This window comes from Choloepus didactylus, chromosome 12 (assembly GCF_015220235.1).
Source record: "Choloepus didactylus isolate mChoDid1 chromosome 12, mChoDid1.pri, whole genome shotgun sequence".
NCBI lineage: Eukaryota > Metazoa > Chordata > Mammalia > Pilosa > Megalonychidae > Choloepus > Choloepus didactylus.
This window is the reverse complement of record NC_051318.1, coordinates 13,230,157-13,250,924: the sequence shown is the minus strand read 5'-3', so window position 1 is coordinate 13,250,924 and position 20,768 is coordinate 13,230,157. Positions and strand designations below refer to the sequence as shown.

Here is a 20,768-nt window from a genome sequence, read left to right as displayed (position 1 = left end):
AAAGCCAGTCCACCTCTGGTGTTTTGCATTCTGGCAGCATTAGCAAACTAGAACAAAGGGTTTCTCAATCCCATGATGCTGGGTCCACGCTCATCCCCAGGAGTCACATACCACATTGCCAGGGAGATTTCCACCCCTGGGAGTCATGTCCCACGTAGTGGGGAGGGCAGTGAGTTCACCTGCAGTGTTGGCTTAGAGAGAGAGGCCACTTCTGAGCAACAAATGGCCAATTGATTTTTGATAAGCGTGCTAAGTACATGCAGTGTGGAAAGAATAGTTTCCTCAGATGCTGTTAGGCAAACTGGATGTCCACATGCAGAAGAATGACACTTGACCTGTTCCTCACAGTGTGTGCAAAAATCAACTCAAAATCGAGCAAAGAACTAAATATCAGAGCTAAAACTATAAAACTCCCAGAAGATAACATAGGGACATATCTTCAACAACAACAGGACAAATCCAATTACAAAAATTGGCAAAAGACTTGAACAGACATTTCTCCAAAGAAGATATACAAATGGCCAATATAGACATGAAAAGATGCTCAACATCATTAGCCATTAGAGAAATGCCAATTAAAACCACAGTGAGCTACCACTTCACACCTACAGGGTGGCTATTATTAAAACAACAAAATAAAAGATGTTGGAGAGGATGCAGAGAAATTGGAACTCTAGTGCATTTTTGGTGGGAATGTAAAATGGTGCAGTCACTGTGGAAAGCAATATGGCAACTCCTCAGAAAATTAAATACTATATGACTTGGCAATTCCACTTCCAAAGAGAGTGAAAATAGGGTCTCAAACACATATTTTTATACTAATGTTTATAGTAGCATTATTCACAATAGCAAAAGCTGGAAACAACATAAATGTCCATCAACAGATGAATGGATAAACCAAATGTGATATATACACACAATGGGATTTTATTTGGCCACAAGTGAAACGGAAGTTATGAGATATGCTGCAACATGGAAGAATCTTGAAACAAACAAAACACAAAAGGAAAAAAAACGGTATGATATCACTTATAAGAGATGACTAGAAATTAGCAAATGCACAGAGATAGGAAGTAGATGAAAAGTTACTGGGGGGAGGCGGGGGCAAGAAGTGGGGAAGGGGAAGGAAGAGTGAAAGAAAGTAAAGACATGTGAAGGCATACAAGGAGAGAACAGAGGCGGGCACAAAAAACCGTACCCAGGCAGGCCGTGGAAGGCGATGTTTGAGCCGGGTTGAAGGCTGCGTTTCCTGGGCGAGGACAGGTGGGACATGTATTCAGACAGAGGGCGCACAGGGCCTCGAGGGAGAACGGTTAGTGGTGCAGGATGCTTTAGGAAAATTGGGTGGAACTGGATTATTAAGGCCTTTATTTGCTTTATTATGTAGGCAGTGGGAGCCTCTGAAGACTTCTCAGCAGGGGAGAGATGCATTCAGAACTGTATTCTACAAACCACTCATGCAATAGAATGATGGACCAAAGCAAGGGAAATGGGTAGGAAACATTGTCAACACAGATGAATGATGATACAGACTTCCACGAGGGTAGTGGCAATGGGAAAAGAGGGGAGGGGATAGATTTGGGGAAATATTGCATATGGATTTCCCGCTGTATTGTATACACATCACTCTGTCTCACTTTGTAAGAACAGCAATTTTTATGGATTTTCTGATTCACAGGAGAAAGTTTGCTCATGAAAATACCACAGATCCTTGACTTGGTAACCTTGGGTAAATAACATAATTTTTCGGAGCCCTATCTGTAAAATGGGTATAATACCACATACTCAGTAAATGCTGTGGAAGTTTAATAATATATCAAGTACATCATACTGCACATAGCGAATTCTCAATAAATGTTAGTTTCACCTTCCTGTAGTTTTCCTCACCTTAAAAAAAGATTAATATCATTATACTGCCCTGTTTTTATAAGATAATTGAGGTAATATTCAAATTTAAGAAATGGTTCTTCATGTTTCTAGGGAAGATTTTATTCTTGTGAGATGTGGATATGTCTATATGTGTGCTCATTTCACCCTAATGTCAAGATAAAAATAAATACTATCCTTCAAAAGAGTAAATGAAGTGTGTTTATAAAGATTTATCTATGACACTAAATTAGTTCTTGAGAACTGAGGTGGTTGTAGTCATTATTTCACTTCATTCTGAGAACAAGTACAAATGAACACGTCAAAAGTGATGGCAATTATTGTGCTTTTATAATTTGATTTCTTGCATATTCTAATTATATCCGTTTAATTAGTAACCACTCTTTGTTCTTTAGCTTCCCCAAAGTCAGACTGAACGCAGTGCCTAATGCAAAACAGTTTGTAATTTTTATGAGATGACATGCCATTAAGTAAAAAGAATGACAATTGTTTTTCCACTCAAGACTTAGTAATGACAAAAGATAACTTAAGCAAATCACTGAGCAAATATCTAATTTATAAAGTCTCTTGAAAAAGTCACTGTGTCTTCACTATCAGATTCAAAGTAAGGATGACATTAAATCTGCCTATGTGTTAACTTCGGAAATTTACCCAAGATTTTGACCAGGCAAGGCGGAAGAAAAACAAAGACGGTAGCTTTCATGTAGTAATGCAGTTGTGACGATCTTATTTAGGAATGTGCTTGAGAGCTTGCTCTCAACATGACACCAGACAGCATATATTCACTCACTCAGGGACCCCGGATTGGCTGCCCCCCACCCCTGGGCTTTGTACTCGTGATTTCACAGACCCCTGACGATGGCCTTCCATCTTCAGGCTCTCTTCAGCTTAGTGCCCTATCACCACTTCCTCCACTCCCAAATTTAATTTTATTACTTGAGAATGACACCTGCTTAGGAGATAAGGGCAATGTATATCAGGGTGGTTAACTATTTACAGAAAAAAAAGGGAGTTACGAAGGCTTGAGCAGTTGGAGGTAGCTAATCTCCAAGTTCCCAATTTATAGGCTCTTCAAGTTTCTTCTTGTATAGGAGAAGAATCAAATTTTTGCTCTTGGAGCACAAATGTGGGTAAAGTGTCTTGGTGCCTGCAATTTGCTTTCAGGTGGTTCAGTAAGGAAAAATTATGTGTTTACAGCTACAGAGGAAGGAAGACTGTGATGAAGCAAATGTGGTTGAGTGTAGACAATTGGTGAATTTGGGTAAAAGGCATATGGGTGTTCATTGTATCATTTCTTCAATTTTTCTTTACATTTGAAATGTTTCAGTGTAAAATGTTGAGGAAAAACTCACTAAAACAACAAAAAAGTGCATGTGATGAACTTCTTAAGATTTAGCAAGAGTTTAAGGGCAATTGAATTTGTCTTTGATTGTATTAAAGGATCACAAATAAAGCAAAGTGACCCCCATAAAAAAATAACAGGAAAATTTTCTCTTCTTTAGGTTAACTATGGTTTCTGCTGGTTTTTTTAAATGATTAATAGACTTTTTAGTACAGTATTAGATTCACAAAATAATTGAGCAGATAGTACAGAGACTCAAATACTCACCCAGAATCCACCCCCAGAATGTTATATAGTTGGAATCGAACAGTATGTAGCCTTTTTAGACCAGCTTCTTTCACTTAGCAGTATGCATTTAAGGTTCCTCTTTGTCTTTCTGTGGCTTGATGGCTCATTTCTTTTTGTTGCTGAGTAATACTCCATTGTGTGACTCTACCACAGTTTGTTTATCCATTCACCTATTGAAGGACATCTTGGTCACCTCTTGGTTTTTGGCAGTTATGAATAAAGCTGCTGTAAACACTCACATGTAGGTTTTGGGTTGAACATCAGTTTTCAACTCATTTGGGTAAATACCTGCGAGTTGGCTTGCTGGGTTGCATGGTAAAGCTGTTTTGCTTTGTAAGAAACTGCCAAATTGTCTTCAAAATAGTTGCACCATTCTGCATTCTTATCAGCGATAAATGAGTGTTCTTGTTGCTTCCCATCTGTTTGGTATTTTCAGTTTTTTTTGGATTTTAGCTATTCTAACAGATGTGTAGTGGCATCTCATCGTTGTTTAAATTTGCAATTCTCTAGTGACATGATGTTGAGAATTTTATATGAAAAGATGTTTATTTGCCATTTTTATATATTCTTTGGTGAAGTGTCTGTTCAGATGTTTTGCCCAACTTTTTATTTGAGTTGTTTTTTTTTTCTTATTATTTGAATGTTGTGTGGCTTTTTTTTTTTTAAGTGAATTGGCTCATGAATAGAGGGCTCAATCATATATTCATTTATTCAGCAACTCTTGCAGACACTGCCACTGCCACACTCAATATCTGCATTCTCCTTCTCCCTTACTAACAGAACCCTGACTTTGTTCCAGACAAGTTCCCAGATAAACATACTTAGTATTTCAGACTCCTCTGCAGTTAGGAGCAATCATATGACACAGGACTGGCCAATAAGAAGCAAGTAGAAGGTGCTGGGTGGGACTTCCCAGAAAGATTGTTAAAGGGGACAGGCTCTGTTGGCATGATGCAGTGCCCAGAAAGGGCATGGCCAGCTTGTGGGGATAAAGAAGAAAGTCACAGTGAAGGACAGTAGAGTCAATGGTAGAAGGTGCCTGAGACACAACAACGTCATGGAGATGCTGAAGCCCCAGGACTCTCTCCAGGACTTCTTGTTCTGTGATAGGAGCCCCTAACTGATAAGCCACTGCCACGAGTTTCTGTAACAGGCATCCAAGACCCTCCCTGATTCAGCAGCATTTTTCAAGCATGTAGTAAGTGAGAGGCATGGTGGTGGGCATCAGCCTCTGAACAAGATTATCCTGAGCAGTTTTAAAGACTGGTTAACAGAAGTACTATATTTGAAAGAACTTCTTTATATTACAGACATAAAACCAAGGGTAGAGTTATATTTACTACATATTCACGCTGTATCAGACATTGTGGTGATGTTGCTGGAGTCTGGTAGACACCCAAGTTGCGCTCCAGTACAGGCTCGTTTTCTTGTCTCAAGAAAGAACTCAGGGACAAGAGGAATGGTAGCAACCAGTAAAGTTTATTTGAAAAGCTGGCACACACGGGGAAATAGTAAAGGCTGTAAGAAGGGATACACGCTTGAGAGGTCCCCACGGGCGGCCGGAAGAGAGGGGCCGCACCGGGTTGAGCTATGTCCAGGTTTTATTTATTAACCTGTTGCTGTGCTTTAGGCCACGGTTGGGGGTAGAAATTCCCATTCTCTGCCCACCCTGGCTTAACCTCTCCTTTTCTTCCATCTGGCTATCTTGGCCAATTCTGGGGATTAGGGTCTGGTTCCCATTCCACCCAGCCCTTCCTTTCTCCCTCTGCCTGTCTCCCTGCCTGTCAGCTGGTTCTAAGAATAAGGGTTTGGGTTTCCTTTTGCTTGGCCCCCTCCTTCCTGCTCTCCATCTGGCTGTCTCGACTATGGCTTGATGCTGACCCTCCATTTGAACTGACTGACGCCCCTGGCCTGCCCAGAGTGCCCTATTCTAGCCTGCAGAGGACACAGGAGTATAAAATAAGGACCTTTCTCTCATGGAACTTGCAGTCTGCTCAGAGAGATATGACTGATCTATATGAAACTATCCTGAACACTTCAGGACAGTGCAATTAAGGGCTCATAGTGGGTGCTAATTAAGTGCAGCAGCAGATCAGAGAAGGCAAGGGTGAACACGAACACTGAGGAGCCAGGAAAATGTAATTAGCAACCCTGAAAACACATTCTAGGTATCCTGCACTTCAATATTACTGAGTTCTAAATCAATGACCTAAATATAGACATGGAAGCTATTCCCCCGGGTAAGGGAAGGTGAAATGAAGGAAAGTCATTTTCGTTTGGATTCAGCAGAAATTAATCACTCTTGTATCAATACTTGAAATACAGGGACGCGGTGGTCATTCACTCAATTCTTGTTTACCTTACTAATTACCAGTATATTTCATGTTGACGTGATATGGAAAGTGACTATATGTCTTCTTAAAATAGAGCTTTTAAAATCCTTCCATTGGGAATAATATAGGTTAATAGATCAGACATTTTATGAAGAGGGGTACATGCTTTTTACTTAGGGCTTCTGTTGTTGGAAACTTTGCTAACATTGATAACTGCTATTCATATTTCTTAGCTTTTAATTGCTGATTACTGGCTACCTGGAACAGATGTTAATCACATATGTGGAAAGACAAGAGCAAGGTAAGTCTGAGTTAGTGTGTCTTGGACTCTTTTGGGATTTGAACTTTTTTCCTTAAAGTTTTTCAATTGTAAAGATAAAATCTGGTGATCAAAAAAGATAAAGGCACACAAGCAAAATAAAGATAACATTTCTAATATTTTTAAAACTTTTTTCCTTCAGTAACTATGAGAATGTATTTATTTATTTTTTTTAACCTTTCTTTTCTTTTCTTGGGTCTATTTAAACCTGAATTACCAAATATTACTGGCTGTGTTCCATTGTGCAGGGTCTTAGGTTGGCAGCTTCAGGATATCCCGAAGGTATTGTGTGGATTTTCTCTCATCTAGAGAGGAGAGAGCTTGGAGGTAGGTTGAAGGAACAGGGATGAATCTGTGGAGGCAGAGGATGAGGAGATTTTGTGGGCAGAATGTTAAGGGATTTGAGACCAGAGTTAAAGCGACCGGTGATATGGCCATAACGGTCCCAGGGGCGCCTCGACCCTCATCCATGCCCGTCTGACAACATCCAGCCAGGCAGACCTCTGTCTCCATGAACCTTCAAAACCCAGGTAAGCCGAGGGCACAAGCGCAAACTCAAACGGACCGCAGTGGGTACAAGGCAACCTAAGGTGATCCAAGGACCCTTGGGTAAACTCGGCCACAAATCTCCCTCCCCCCAACTCAGCAAGTCTGCGGCCAAGCCCCTTGCCCAGCCGGGGGCAGGTGACCCGGGGTGAGAGCCGCCTCCTCCGCAATCCCCGCCTCCTCGGGCAGACGCTGAGCTCTTCTGCCCGGCGCCCCATTGGCCGACGCGCTCGCCAATCGTAGGGAAGCGGCCCGGCGAGTGGACTCTGGTTGGCGGCGCCGGCCCCGCGCCCCCTCCCCCGACAGCCCCGCCCACCTGGGAGGGGGCGTGGCGCGGCCCAGACGCGGCCGGGGGCGGCGTCGCGGGCGCCCGCTGCGTGCGGGGCTGTGCGGCCCGGGCGGGGCGCCGCTGACCGCGAGCTCCGGGCGCGATGCGGCGAGGCGCGGGCGGCCGAGCCCGGGATCGGTGAGTGCGCGCTAAGGGCGGCCGGCCGGCGAGCCCGCTGGGCCTGTCGCCCTTCTCCTCCGAGGCTTGGCACCGGGCCGCTGCCGGGGAGGGCGCGAGCGGTCCGGGCCCGCGGTCCGGGCCCCCGTCCCGCCCCGCAGCCGAGTGAAGTTGGCGCATCGGGCCGGGCGCACGCGCCCCGGGGCGCGGGGCCCACGCTGACCGCCTCTCGGCGCCGAGCCCTGCGGCGCAGCAGCGTTCTTTCCCGGCTCCCACGCCCCCAGGGCTTCCCGCCGCGGTCCGGCCGGCCCTTCGCCCCACGTCGTCCCCGCCCTCCGGTCCCGCGGTCCCCAGCCCCACTGGCCCCTGACCCCCGCGCTCCCGGGCCCAGTCCCCACGCCGCGCGCCGGCCGCCCGCCCGCCATCCCGGCCGGTGGCTTGGGGCCTCGGGGAGCTCCACGCACGACGCATCCGAGCGCCCCGCGTCTGGACCTTTACATTCCCCGGAGCTCCCGCGCTCTCACCCCTTTCTCCCGGTCCCTCACCGGGCGAGCCCGCCGACCCCCGCCCCGGGATCGGGTCCTCTCGGCGCCCCGCACCCTCTGTCCGTGCCTCGCGCCTTGTCCCCGGTGCGGGCGCGGTGCGGACCCTCCTCCGGGCTGCGGGGCCGAGCGCTCCCGGCCCAGCACCAGGCTGGGTCCGTGAACCGAGGGAAGGGGGCTGGGGCCGCCGAGGCGCGCGTCGCAGGGGCGGGGGCTGAGGGCTGCGCGCCGGGGCTGCTGCGCGTGGTTTGCTAATCCCCGGGAGACTGTCTCCGCGGGGCGAGGGACTGGCGGCCTGACTCGCGCCTCCTCCGCGCGGGATCTCCAGCGGGTGGGAAGTCTTTCCTCTCCGTCGGTGGTACCTACGGGCAATGGCGCTTTCTTCTCTTTGCAAGGCATAGTTCTCTGATCTAGAGCAGAGTTGTTGATTATTATTAGGAAACTGTGCGATGGTTTCAGGGGTGGATGCGAACATCTCATTTTCTTAGCTGCTATTGGGTGGAACAGGAATGTTTTCTCTTTGGAGGTTAATTTTAAATTGGTAGCTTACCACCAGCAATTATTTTTGAGTTTCTAAAAATTGAAAATTAAAAAGGCCAGTTTTTGCTGGATGCTTTCCGAATCAAATGTATCAGGGGGCATAAAATTCATCTTTCAGCAGTCGTAATCCATGTTTCTTAAAGGCAGGAACTAAGACTTTTTTGAAGGTTTGTCTAAAGCTGTGTTTTAAAATGTCTATTTTCTATATGAAAACTGAGTTCAAAGCGTTATAATTGACTTATTTTTTCTTTTAGTTCTAGGACATTCTGTTGAATGTTGGTTACTTCTTTTTGTATATACGCTACCTGACTAAACAATGCAGTAGTTTTAAAAAGCTAGTTCTTTAATCTAGTTGAGAGGTCAAACACGAGAAAGCAGTGTTTGACCTTTCCCATAGGCAGTTCTTATTGTGTCTTCTCCTTTCCCCCAAGATTTTATTAGTTTAAAGATAGTACTCATTTTTCTTCATTTTTAAAGATCTCAGTTTGTACTCACATCAGTTGTGTCTCTTTAGATGTTTAAAGCTCACTAGCTTGAAAAGTTTGGTTGACTATATATATGTGGTCTGACCTGTATCTGTTTTCACTTAAAACAATGGAAAGAAGCTTGTTCTAGAACTATCTATATACCAAAATTGTTCTTGCACTTTCAGTTGCTGACATGAAGTTGCTTTAGAGAATTGTTTTCCCTTAACATTTGCTTAAAATTTACAATCTAGTAGTTAGTGATGTGCTGCACCAAGTAGACCCTTTTAAAGATGTCTGAAAATAAAGGCGGAACACTTATTTGAAAATGAAGGTGGAACGCTTTGGTAAGTGGTCATGCCAACGTTCTGGTCTCCCATCTATTGTCAGTGTGTCTTTCTAGAAATACTTTACAGTTCCCATGGAACTGGCATGCAGCAAATAATGTCTTACGATGCTTATTGGGATGTGATTAAAATCATTGCATATTATACATTTTGAAAGGATTGTCCATACCAGTGGGCCAGTACTAGCGTTCTTCTTGTAGAGTTCTAAGAACTTCTTTGAAGGATACTCACAGGTTATGTTTTCCACTCCAATCCACTCTGTTTGCTTTGGAAATGGCTCTCTATTGCTCTACAGATCTCAAAATGCCCAGCTTCTCTATTCAGTCCTTCTTTGTTGAGTTTCCCATGTGGTTCTTCAATGTGGATCTTCTTTCCTCACCATTTCCTAGGCACTTGTCTTCTTTCTTGGGACCTGCTTTTGGTCATTTGGAACCAAATATTGCTTGCAGTCCCTGCATTCTTCGTCAGCATTTTTTTTAAATCTGTGAGTTAATTTTATTTACACTAGTAAATAAAACATCTTTCATTTAAAACAAACATTTTACACTAGTAATACAGGAGTATTTTATATCAGTAATATATAAATAGTGCACATTGTAAAGTAAATTTAATATCAGCATAGAGATACTTGGAACAGAAGTCTTAGTTCCTTTTCTCTCCTATTTCCTGCCCTTTCTTTTTCCAGAGGTAACCACACCTAATACTATGGGATGTGTTATTCCAGATGTTTTTCCAATGCCTTTTTATCCAGAAACCGTTTACTGAATGCCTGCTAGTTACCAGGCACTATTCTAATCACTCTGGTTGCAGAAGTAAGCAATGAGAACTTTCAAGATGTTGATAACCAACTATGATGGTTAGGTTCATGTGTCGCCTTGGCCAGGTGATAGTGCCCAGGTGTCTGGTTAAGTAAGCACTGGCCTGTTACTGCAAGGACATTTGTGGCTGGTTAGTAAACCAGAAGGCTGGTTTGTTAAATCATCAGTCAGTTGGCTGTAGCTGTTACTGATTACATCAACGAAGGGCATGTCTTCCACAATGAGAGAATGTAGTCAGCTGGATTTAATCCAGTCATTGAAGACTTTTAAGCAAGACAGATAGAGAACCTTCACTTCTTCTTTGGCTTACCATTGAAACGTTTCCTGAGGAGTTCATCGAAGTTGCCAGTTTGCTGCCTGAGTTGTTCATCAAACATCTTCATTGGAGTTGCCAGTCTGCTGCCTGCCCTATGGAATTTGGACCCATGCGTAACCACAGTTGCGTGAGACACTTTTATAAAATCTTTTAATCGATCTCTCTTGTTGATTCTGTTTACCTAGAGAGCCCTAACTAATACACCGACCGAGACAAACAATTACTGTGCCGTGTGATAAGCAGTAGGATCGCATCAGGAGTGGGAGCACAAGTGGGGGATGACATGAATGATGCACACGGGGACCTTATCCCTTCATTCACTTGTGCTAGTCATTCGGCACCTTTTGGGGTTCAGACCGTGTGAATATGTGCTGGGGATGCAGAGACCACCTCTCGGCCCATGAAGGGCTGACTGTTCATGCTGGGTCTCAGACGGTGTCAACTGTTGGCTCCCGTGCAGCATGGAAGTGCTTTGAAAGGGGCCAGCTGCAGGAGCTCATGGATGGACCACAGCACCCAAGCTGGTGGACATTTCGGAAATAAGAAGTCTCCCAGAGGAAGTATCTAAGAAGGGATTGGTCACAGTCTGGCTTGAGGAGGGAGTGTGCAAAGGCTTGTAAGGGAGATGGTCCATGAGGGGAACTAAAAAAAGTGCACTTGAGTGCAGGGGCATAGAAGTGGCAAGAAATGACACTGGAGAACTGGAGCCGTGCCATGCAGGGCCTTGTGATTCCTGTTAGGAGGAGTTTGTACTTAACTGTGGACAGTAGGAAACTGGTGAAGAATTCTGAGCAAGAGAGTGACATGAGAATGGATTAAGATGGAGGAAGGAGGGAAGTTTGAGGAGGTAAAATTGACAGGACATGGTCATTGGCTGTCTGGGGGGTGGGGGAGGGGGAAGTTAGGAGGGGAGGAGTTCAGTTCAGGTTCTGGCTTAATAGCAGGGTGGGCAGTGGCGACATCTCTTAGGAAGGGAGAGAAGGAGGAGTTGTAGCATCCATTTGAGGGAAAAGATGATGGGTCCCACCTGGGCATATTCAGTTTTGGGTGCCTGGGGGACGTGGTGTTGGGTTGGCTGTGTTAGGGAGCTGTCTGGGCTGGAGATACAGATTGGAGAGTTCTTGGTACTAGTTCCCAGCTGCCAGCCGAGGTGCCACGGTGCACTCCAAGGCATGCTGCAGGAGATTTTAAACTGTTGGGGGAAACCCAGTAGTGCTTACAGCTGTTTAGCCTTGTAGCTCACGGTAGTTAACAGTCTCAACATTAGATTGTGCCAGTTTCCTTTCAGTTACCTTACCTTGTAAAGCTGGGCCTTTGCTCGTTGTACCACGTGAAGATCATTGTGGAACAGGCAGAGCCAGCAGGGGAAGGTGCTGGCGAGAGAGCCACTAAGATAGTGGCTGAAAAGTTTCTGTGGGGTCTGGCCGCAAGGATAGCTTTGGGGACCGTGGCAGGAGGAGTTTCCAGGAAGCGTCCTGCGGTCAAGGTGGACCTGGGGCTGAGGGAGGGAAGGGCTCAGGGGAGATGGTCTCTGGAGCTTGGGTATGGAGAGGGGAGAGAAGAGAGGGGCACTGGCTAGAGGAGGGCAGCTGGCACAGGGCAGCTTTTTTTTTTAAAAAAACTTAGTACCTCTCCCCCTATTTCCCTCCCCTTTCTTCCCTCCTTTCTCAAGGCATGCTTTTCTTAAGACTGGTTGGTCCTCTTTGAGGTGGAGTCTGCTTTGTAAAAGCCTTTTCTTGTGCCTCCTTTGTCCCCTTCTAGGTCATGTTCCATTCTCACAGAAAACCTTCTCTTCTCAGGCCTTCCTGTTGCTAACCTCAAGACCAGTTTTGTTTGTTTGCATTGGGGCCTCCTGAGGAGGAGATCCTATCTTATAATCCTTAGATTAGAACGATTTTTCCTTACCCAGATCTCACTTATAATCTTTGGAGCCAGCCTCTTTTGTTTCTTCTCGTGACCTGGATCTCTACTGTCTGAGGTTAGCTCTTTTCTTCCCTTGCCTTTGTAAATTTATTTTCAACGCCCCCAACATCTCAGGTGTCAGGACGTTTGCTCATCTTTCGGGTTACTAGAGCTTCTAGGGCCTTGACTCTGAGCTCAGCATCCGGGATCATTTCTCACGTTTTTGCTGTTTGACATTTTCCCTTGGGCCTCTAGTAGGGTGCCCTCTGACTTCTTGAGATTTATCTAAAGGTTTCTACTCTTGTGTTATATCCTCTTGGACTTTTTCAGTATTTCATTTTATGTTTATTTCATTGTTTTCTTTTCCTCTTGGCTTTATGTTTGTTTTGTTTCAGTCAGTCCACGTATGTCTGAATGCCTTTCATGTAGCAGTCATAATTTTGGTGCAGTGTTCACCTTGACCAAGCCCCTGCCCTCAGAAAGCTTATATTCCAGGAGGGTAAAACAGAGGATTCATTGTCTTCCTAACTAGCATATAAAACCCTCTGTGGGCAGGAACCAGACAGCATATGCCTTGCACCCAGTTGGTGTTTAGCTTGCACATTCTACTACCTATGTAAAGTAGCCCCTTAAACCTATGTAAGGACTTGCAGAGGTTGGGACGTCAGCCCTCAGCGCTAACACTAAGTGCTTTCTCCCACTTGCCATCTTCCCATAGCCTTCGTGATTGTTGGTCTTTGAATTCTTCAGTCTTACAGCAGTTGAAAGCTCATTGTTTTTTTAAAGTTGTGCTTCTATCGGGACGTGATGAAGATTCTGTTCCCGTGTGTGCAGTCGTTCCACTTCAGGGCACCTCGTGGCATGCTTTCATTGTAGCATGCCACGACAGCTCAGTGAAATTATATTGCTCTATAAAAGTATTGATGGAATCAACTGAATCAGAATCCACAGAGCCATATTTTTTCAGCTAAACAGATGAAATGGTGCATTTTTTGCATGAGGTAGATACTCAACAAATATTTTTTCATTGACTGAGAATGTCATGTGTGTTATTTCACAACCATGTAATAAATAGGATGCTGTCATTATGTAGTTTAAAAAATGTGGTATGAGCCATTTTTGCCTACTGATATCTCATAATTCTCAGCCTTTTCACATATGTGCATGGCAGTGTTGTTTCCTTGTTTTGCCTGTTTTGTTACATAGCTCTGCATTAGCGTATTACCTAGGCGGATTTCAGTGCTGAATTGACTTTGTAAGTCTTTGCTGGGCTGCGTTTTATTGAAAATTGAATATTAATGCTTATGGAGACGCTCATGGATTTAAATTGCTTCCAGTGGTGCAGGGGAGGAACAGTGTGTAAAAACTCACGCAGTAAATTATCTAGTGCACGTTGAGGGGCAACATCAACGAGAAAGGTGGCAGGTAGAGAGGTGGCGATTTGTGTGTCTGCTCATGTCATTCCCAGGGACGCTGCTGCACAGCCTCAGGTGCAAACGAGACAGCTTCCACTGCAGACAGCCTTGTTTCCCAAGGCTTTGCTGAAATGTGAATTGTTCTTTGAGCTAACCCAGTGAGGAAGATTATTAAAATGTCACTCCTTTTTTAAAAGTTGGTATTGCAATTTAGAATGGTTCCAAGGCTTATCCATGATGATGTTCTTAACGTGCACCGTAATTAAAATTTTCATGGCTTCTGCATTGTTTTCCGTTGAGTCATGTAGGCTAATTAAAAAGTTCTTCCGTTTCTTTCCAGTTATTTCCATATTTAACCTCAATAAAAAAAAAACAACAAAAATCATGTGAAAGTTATGAAACCTCAAGATAGCATTTGAAAGAGTTGTATAAAGATCAGGCATTGAGGAGTTTCAAATGGAACTTTTCTTGTAGGTTATGTTTTTGGTGACTTCTTGCCAGACAGGAGTATAGTAGTTTGTGGTTTTATTTTTTGGATTATTTGGTTTCTAATGATTGTCAAATCTTATATTACCCTGCATTTTAATATTTACTCAGCATTCTTTATCTTTTTGGACATGGATCTAACTCAGATCAGGAGCTTGTGTAAATGAAAGTTACAACTAGAGTATTTGTTGGAATGGGATATGTACTTTATCCACATTTTCATTATCTGAGATGCTTATGATTGGATTTAATGTAAACCTATTTCTCTTGTTTCACATTAAATAAAGATTTGAATTAGCTTATAGGAAATAATCATAACAATAAAACTAAATGTGACTAATAAGAATCAAAACTACGAAAATTACTAGTCAGAGTATTATGAGGACCAGGAAGTAAAAAAAAAAAAAAAAAAGAATGTTATTCTTTCAATAACATTGAAGTCACCAAGGTCAGACAAAATTTTATTGACTCAACACAATTAACATTTATTTCTTGCTCATGTCAAAATTGAGTGTCCGCGGTCCTCCTGGGGTGGGCTTCCTCATGGTGATCCAGGTAGTCAGGTTTTTCCTCCCTGAGACCCTGTCCTCCTAAGCAGGCACCCACATAATTCAGCTGGAGGGTGGGGCAAGAAAGTGAGGTCAAGTGGAGGAAGGGTTTTAAGGGTCAGCACACTTCACTTCTTGGCACACCGGCCCCACTTACGTGTAACTTTAGGCTACAAAACATAGTCCACTTCTGAACCCAGGAAGAAGAGGAGGGCATGACAGGATATTGGTCTCTGCCACATGCTAACTAGGAATTTACTGAGCATCCTAGTGGCCAAAGTGAAAGGGAAAAACATCCTCAGTTCTGTACTGCAGTTTTCACCATCCACAAAAAATATTCCAGTTTTTTCTTAATATGTTTCCTGATTTCACACTTGGAGCTTTGTGTACGTTACACTGAAAGATGTAGTAGGTGCAGTAACACCCTTGTGGCATATAGAACTAGGGTTCTTATTAAGGCTGATTATGGTAATGCCCTTAGATGAAATGGAAATGCAACTTAATAAAAACAGTTCTGCAGATGGTCAACTAAGGTGGTTTAATATGCTTTCTGATGATGAGAATGAGCACATTGCATATCTTTCAAATAGTCATTCAAGAATATAATTTATTTCAAATGGATTTTTTGGTAAAGATTATATGGAAGATAGTTTAAAGCTGTTGTTTTTGCCTAGCTTGAAGTGCCAGTATTTTATGTTGTCCATTAAAGGTAGCTCAGTATACTTTGGAGTTCAAGAACAGAGAGATGATTGACTAATTAATAATCGATACACTACATGCCAAGCTTGTTCTAGAACAGAGGTTGGTAAACTGCAGCCTGTAGACCAAATCTCTCCTGTTGCCTGATTTTGTAAAGAAAACTTTATTGGAACACACATGCCCAGTCATTTATTTCTTGTCTGTGCCTGCTTTTGTGCTCCAAAGCGGAACTGAGTTAGGTAGTTGGGACTGAGACTGTCTAGCCCACAAAGTATAAAATATTTACTATTTGTCCCTTCACAATAAAAGTTTTCTGATGCCTGCTCTAGAGGACAAATTCTGTTATGGAGCTTACAGTCTAGTGGGGGAGAAATAGAATAAACAAAGGACATATCACTGTATAATATGTAGCAATAATGGCTATGAAGAAAAATAAAGCAAGTTAAGGGGTTAGAGTTGCAGGGACTTCTATTTTGATGGGGTGGTCTGGGAAGGTCTCTCTGAGAAGGTGACATTTGAGCAGGGTCAGGAATGGAGGTGAAGGAGTGAGCCAGCCAGGCAAATATTTTGGGAAAGAGTCTTACAGGGGAGGAACAGCAAGGCCCTCCTTGTGCTTGAGTATCAGCAGGGAGGGCAGTGGGAGGGAGTGCGTGTGTGGGGTGGGTGGGGGGTGTCACAGATGTGGTAAGGGCCTGGATCAGGTAGGGTCCTATGGACTTTGGTGGCACTTTTATTTTATTCTGAGATAGATGAAAGCCATTGTAAGGTTTTGAACAGGGGAATGATGTCATTTGACCTAGATTTTTCTTTAAATTGAAAAGACTACTGTGGTAAAATATATATAACAAAGTTTAACATTTTAACCATTTTTTAACTGTGCAGTTCAGTGGCATTAATTGCATTCATAATATTGTGCAGCCATCACCACTATTTCCAAAGCCTTTTTACCCCTCCAAACAGAAGCTCTGCACCCATTCATCAGTAACTCCCTATCTCCCCACCCCCCCACCCCTGGTCACCTGTAATCTTATTTCTGTCTATGAATTTGCCTATTCTAGATATTTCACGTAAGTGAATCATATAGTACTTGAACGTGTGTGTCTGGCTTATTTCATTCAGCATACTGTTTTCAAGGTTCATCTGTTGTAGCACACATCAGAACTTATAAAAGCTATTGATTTTTGCATGTTAATTTTATATCTTGCTTCCTTGCTGAGTTCTTTCATTGTTTGAATTAGTGTTTGTCATTGACTCTTCAGGTTTTCCAGGTTTACTTCGATGTCATCAATGAATAGAGAGAGTTTTCTTTCTTCTTTTCTGTTGTGTATGCTTTTGTTTTCTCGTGTCTGATTGCGTTGATGAGTACCTCCAGAACAGTGTTAGAGAGTAGTAGAAGTGGGCCTCCTCGCCTCATTCCTGGCCTTAGGGAGAATGCCTCTATATTTGCTCATCAAGATGGTGGCTCTTACAAGTGTGGTTTGCACTCACTTGCCCCCTCTCTATGTATAAATGTATACATATAAAATCTCGTTAAGGAATTATTCTTGTTAATGAATTATTCATCCAGTCCTGTTTCTTCAGCAGTTTTTTTTTAAATTAGAAATGATGTTGAATTTTGCCAAGGGCTTTGTCAGCCTCTATGGAGGTAATTATGTGGCTTTTCTCAGACTTATTTGTGTGTGGTGAGTTACGTTGCCGGATTTCCTGGTATAAACTCTTAAGGTAGAGTCTGTTTTAATTTCCTAGGCTGCTCAAAAAATGTCATGGAATGGGATAACTTAAACAGTGGGGATTTATTAGCTAACATTTTGAGGCTAACGAAGTCTAAATCAAAGCATCATCAAGGCGATGCTTTCTCCCTGAAGACTGTGGCGTCAGGGGCTGGCTGCCGGCGATCCTGGGTCCTTGGTCCATAGTTGTCCCCTGGCAGGGCACCTGGGGCGTCTCCTGGTCTCTGTCTTCTCTTCTGGGTTCCATTGACGTTCGGTTTCTGGCTGCTCCCTCCGGCTCTCTCTCTCTCTGTCTGAATTTCACTCTGTTATAAAGGACTCCAGAAATAGGACTTGAAGACCCATCCTGATTGAGGTGAGCTACAGCTTAACTGAAGTAACCCCATCAAAAGGTCCTACTGACAATGGGTCCACACCCACAGGAGCGGATTAACTGTAAGAACATGCTTTTCTGGGGGTACATACAGCTCCAGACCACTAGAGTCTGTTCATTAGTATTTAATTTCCAATTTTCTCATCAGTATGCACAGTGATACTGGTTTATAATTTTCCTTTTTTGTGTTTGCTGTCTTAATTAAGTTTAGATATCAATGTTGTACTTGATTCATAGAAGAAATTTTAAGTTTTCTTTCATTTTTCATGTTTTTAAAATAATTTATGTCATCTGGTTTCTAAAGTTTTACTAGAATTCCTCTGTGATGTCATCTGGGTCTGTTCTTTTTGTTGTTATTCTTGCTTTGTTTTGTTTTCTTGGATTAGTTCCTTGATAACTTTTGTTCTAGTTTGCTAATACTGAGGAATGCAAAACACCAGAGAAGGATTGGCTTTTATAAAAAGGGAATTTGTTTGGCTACACAGTTACAGTCTTAAGGCCATAAAGTGTCCAAGGTAACACATCGGTAATCGGGTAGCTTCACTGGAGGATGGCCAGTGGCGTCCGGAAAACCTCTGTTAGCTGGGAAGGCATGTGGCTGGCTTCTGCTCCAAAGTTCTGGTTTCAAAATGGCTTTCTCCCAGGACGTTCCTCTCTAGCAAGCTTGCTCCTCTTCAAAACGTCACTCACAGCTGCACTGAGTTCCCTCTCTCTGAGTCAGCTCATTTATATGGCTCCGCTGATCAAGGCCCACCCTGAGTGGGTGGGGCCAAGCCTCCATGGGAATATCTCATCAGAGTCATCCCCCACAGCTGGGTGGGGCACATTCCAAGCAAATCTAATCAGCACCAAATTGTCTGCCCCACAAGACTACATCAAAGATAATGGCATTTGGGGGGCACAATACATTCAAACTGGCACAACTTTTTCTGATTTTTCCATGGAAATTAGTTGGTTTAAGCTTTCTGTATTTTCCTAAGAAATTCTCCATTTCAACTGGGCTTTTAATTTATTTGCATATAGGTGTACAGACTTGTCTTTTATGATCTGTGTTTTGTATTTTTTTATATTTGTGCATTTGTTTTTTTTTTTCTTTTTTTGGGTTAATATTAGCTTGTTGTTTGTCTGTTTCAGTTTTTTTAAGATCCAGGATTTTTATTAATTTGATCGGTTGTCTACCACATTAATTCCTGTATTCATCTTTATTTTTACCATCTATAGCTTTCTTTTTGTTAACCTTGTTCTTTTTCTAACTTTTTGGGTTAGAAATTGTTCTGGTTTGCTAACACTGCCATTATGTAAAATACCAGAAATTGATTGGCTTCTATAAAGGGGATTTATTAGGTTATAAAGTTTACAGTTCTAAGGCCACAGAAGTGTCCAGACTAAGGCATTAATATCTTCTTCATTGAAGAACGGCCGGCACATGGCTGGTACCTGCTGGTCACGGGTTGTGTTTCAGCTTCTCTCTTAGCTCCTGTGTGTCCTTCCTTCTTTCTCCCAGGGTATTTCTGTCTAAGCTTCTGGGGGTCTGCTCTTAGCTTCTGGGGCAAACTCTGGGCTTCATCTCCTAGCTTGGCATCTCCAGGCATCCTTCTGTCCACAACTCCAAGCAACCATCTGGGTCTGTGTTAGCTCTCTTTTTTTAAATGCAGTTTTTATTGAGATATATTCACATACCATACATTGAGCTCTCTAAAGACCCACCCTGAATGGGTGGGGCCACACCTCCATGGAAATAATTTAATCAGAGGCCTCACCCACAGTTGGGTAAGTCACATCTCAATGGAAACAATCAAGAGTTTCCGCTCAACAAGATTGGGCTGAAAGATCATGCCTCTTCTGGGGTCCGTGATAGTTTCAAACTGTCAGAAAAGACATGTCAGACAGAAGAGTCTGCAAATCAGAAATGTACAGCTTGGTGAATTTTCACAAAGTGAATTCACCCATGAAACTAGCACCCAGCACATGACAGAGTATTACCAGAACTCCAGGGGGTCCCCAGACTCCCTTTGAGCCATGACCACCCCACTCTCAAAGGGTGCCCGTTATGCTGACTTCTGACATTCATGAGTTTGGCCTGGTTTTGAACTTTATAAAAATGTAATCATTAGTTTGCACTGGTTTGCATTTAAAGCTTTCCTTCAACAATTTTTATTAAATTCATCCATGTTGCTGCAAGTACTTGTAGTTTATTCGTTGTTTTTGCTGTGTAATACTCCATTGGGTGACTGTACCAGAGTTCATTTATTCATCTCCCCTGATGGTGAATATTTGTGTTGCTTTCAGTGTCTTTTATTTCTAGTTTGCTTTTTGCATTGCCATCAGAGGGTATTGTTTGTAATGTTTCTATTTTATGAGCATCTTAATGATTTCTTTGTGCCTTATAAATGACAAATTTTTGTGAATGTTTAATATGCTCTTGAGGTGAAGATATATTCTTTGCTATTGGTGTGTAGTGATCAACATATATCCAACAAAATCTACCTTATAGGTTATAAGATTATTTATATCTTATTTTTTGTTGCCTTATCCTGCTTTGGACTCTGTAGTATATTATTCTTTTATTTCTAGTATGTTTCTATTTATTTCTTATATCTGCTGTAATTTGTGTTATTTTGTTTGTGGATATCAGTAACTTATCTTTTCATTGTGAACTGTAGCTTTTAGTGTTTACAAATACTACCTTTTTAAATTCTTTTTGTCTTGAATTTTATTTCATTTTGTATGATTGCAGTCTGTTTCCATTTTCCTGAAAATTTTTGTCCTGTTTCTTTATTTTCAGCCTTTTTGAATTAATGCATTTTAAGTACGTCTTATATACAATTTAGAGTTAGGCTTTGCTCTGTAAGACGATTTGAAAATCTTTTTGTTTTAATAGGCAGGTTAGGCTCATTCATGTTAATTGGTATAACTGATATGTTTGCTCTCCATTCTGTCATTATCCTATGCTATAATTACTGTCTATATTATGTTATATTTACTGTTTTCATGTATTTTTAGATGTGTTTTTCTTGATTTAAAAAAAATTTTATTTTGACATCTAGGGAAGGCCAAATTTTTGTTCCAGTGGTTACCTTGAATGAATAATCTTTTATAGTGCCCTTAACCCCCTTCCCATTTTTAACCTTTCCTTTTAATATCTTGGATGTGAGTTTTAAATGGCATCATTTGACTCATATCTGTTACCATATAATAGTCAGTGATCTTTTTCTGTTTATTCCTTTCTCTCTTCTTCAGTCATCTTATTCTGTTTTCTCCTTTCTTCCTCCTCCTTCCATTATTTTAGTTGCATTTTCTACTTTGTTAAAACATACGATGTTTATGTACCATTCTTCTATCCATGACCCCAATTTTTAATTGTAGTTTTACAGTTAAACACATAAAATGCTCACCTCTCCATCAGTCCTTTTGCTTAAGTTTCTTCA

The 20,768-nt window shown here is 42.5% G+C and overlaps 1 protein-coding gene across 4 annotated transcripts in view; it reads left to right on the top strand.

Moving 5' to 3' along the window:
- Positions 1–7,095: 7,095 nt before the first annotated feature.
- Positions 7,096–20,768, top strand: part of WASF3 (WASP family member 3) — a 140,793-nt gene continuing 127,120 nt past the window's right edge. The window contains exon 1 of one of the 4 annotated variants that reach the window (XM_037800300.1): positions 7,096–7,181. The gene's annotated coding sequence lies outside the window, so the exon portion shown is untranslated. The remainder of the gene's footprint in view (positions 7,182–20,768) is intronic. The other 3 variants (XM_037800307.1, XM_037800306.1, XM_037800304.1) reach the window with 3 other exon arrangements.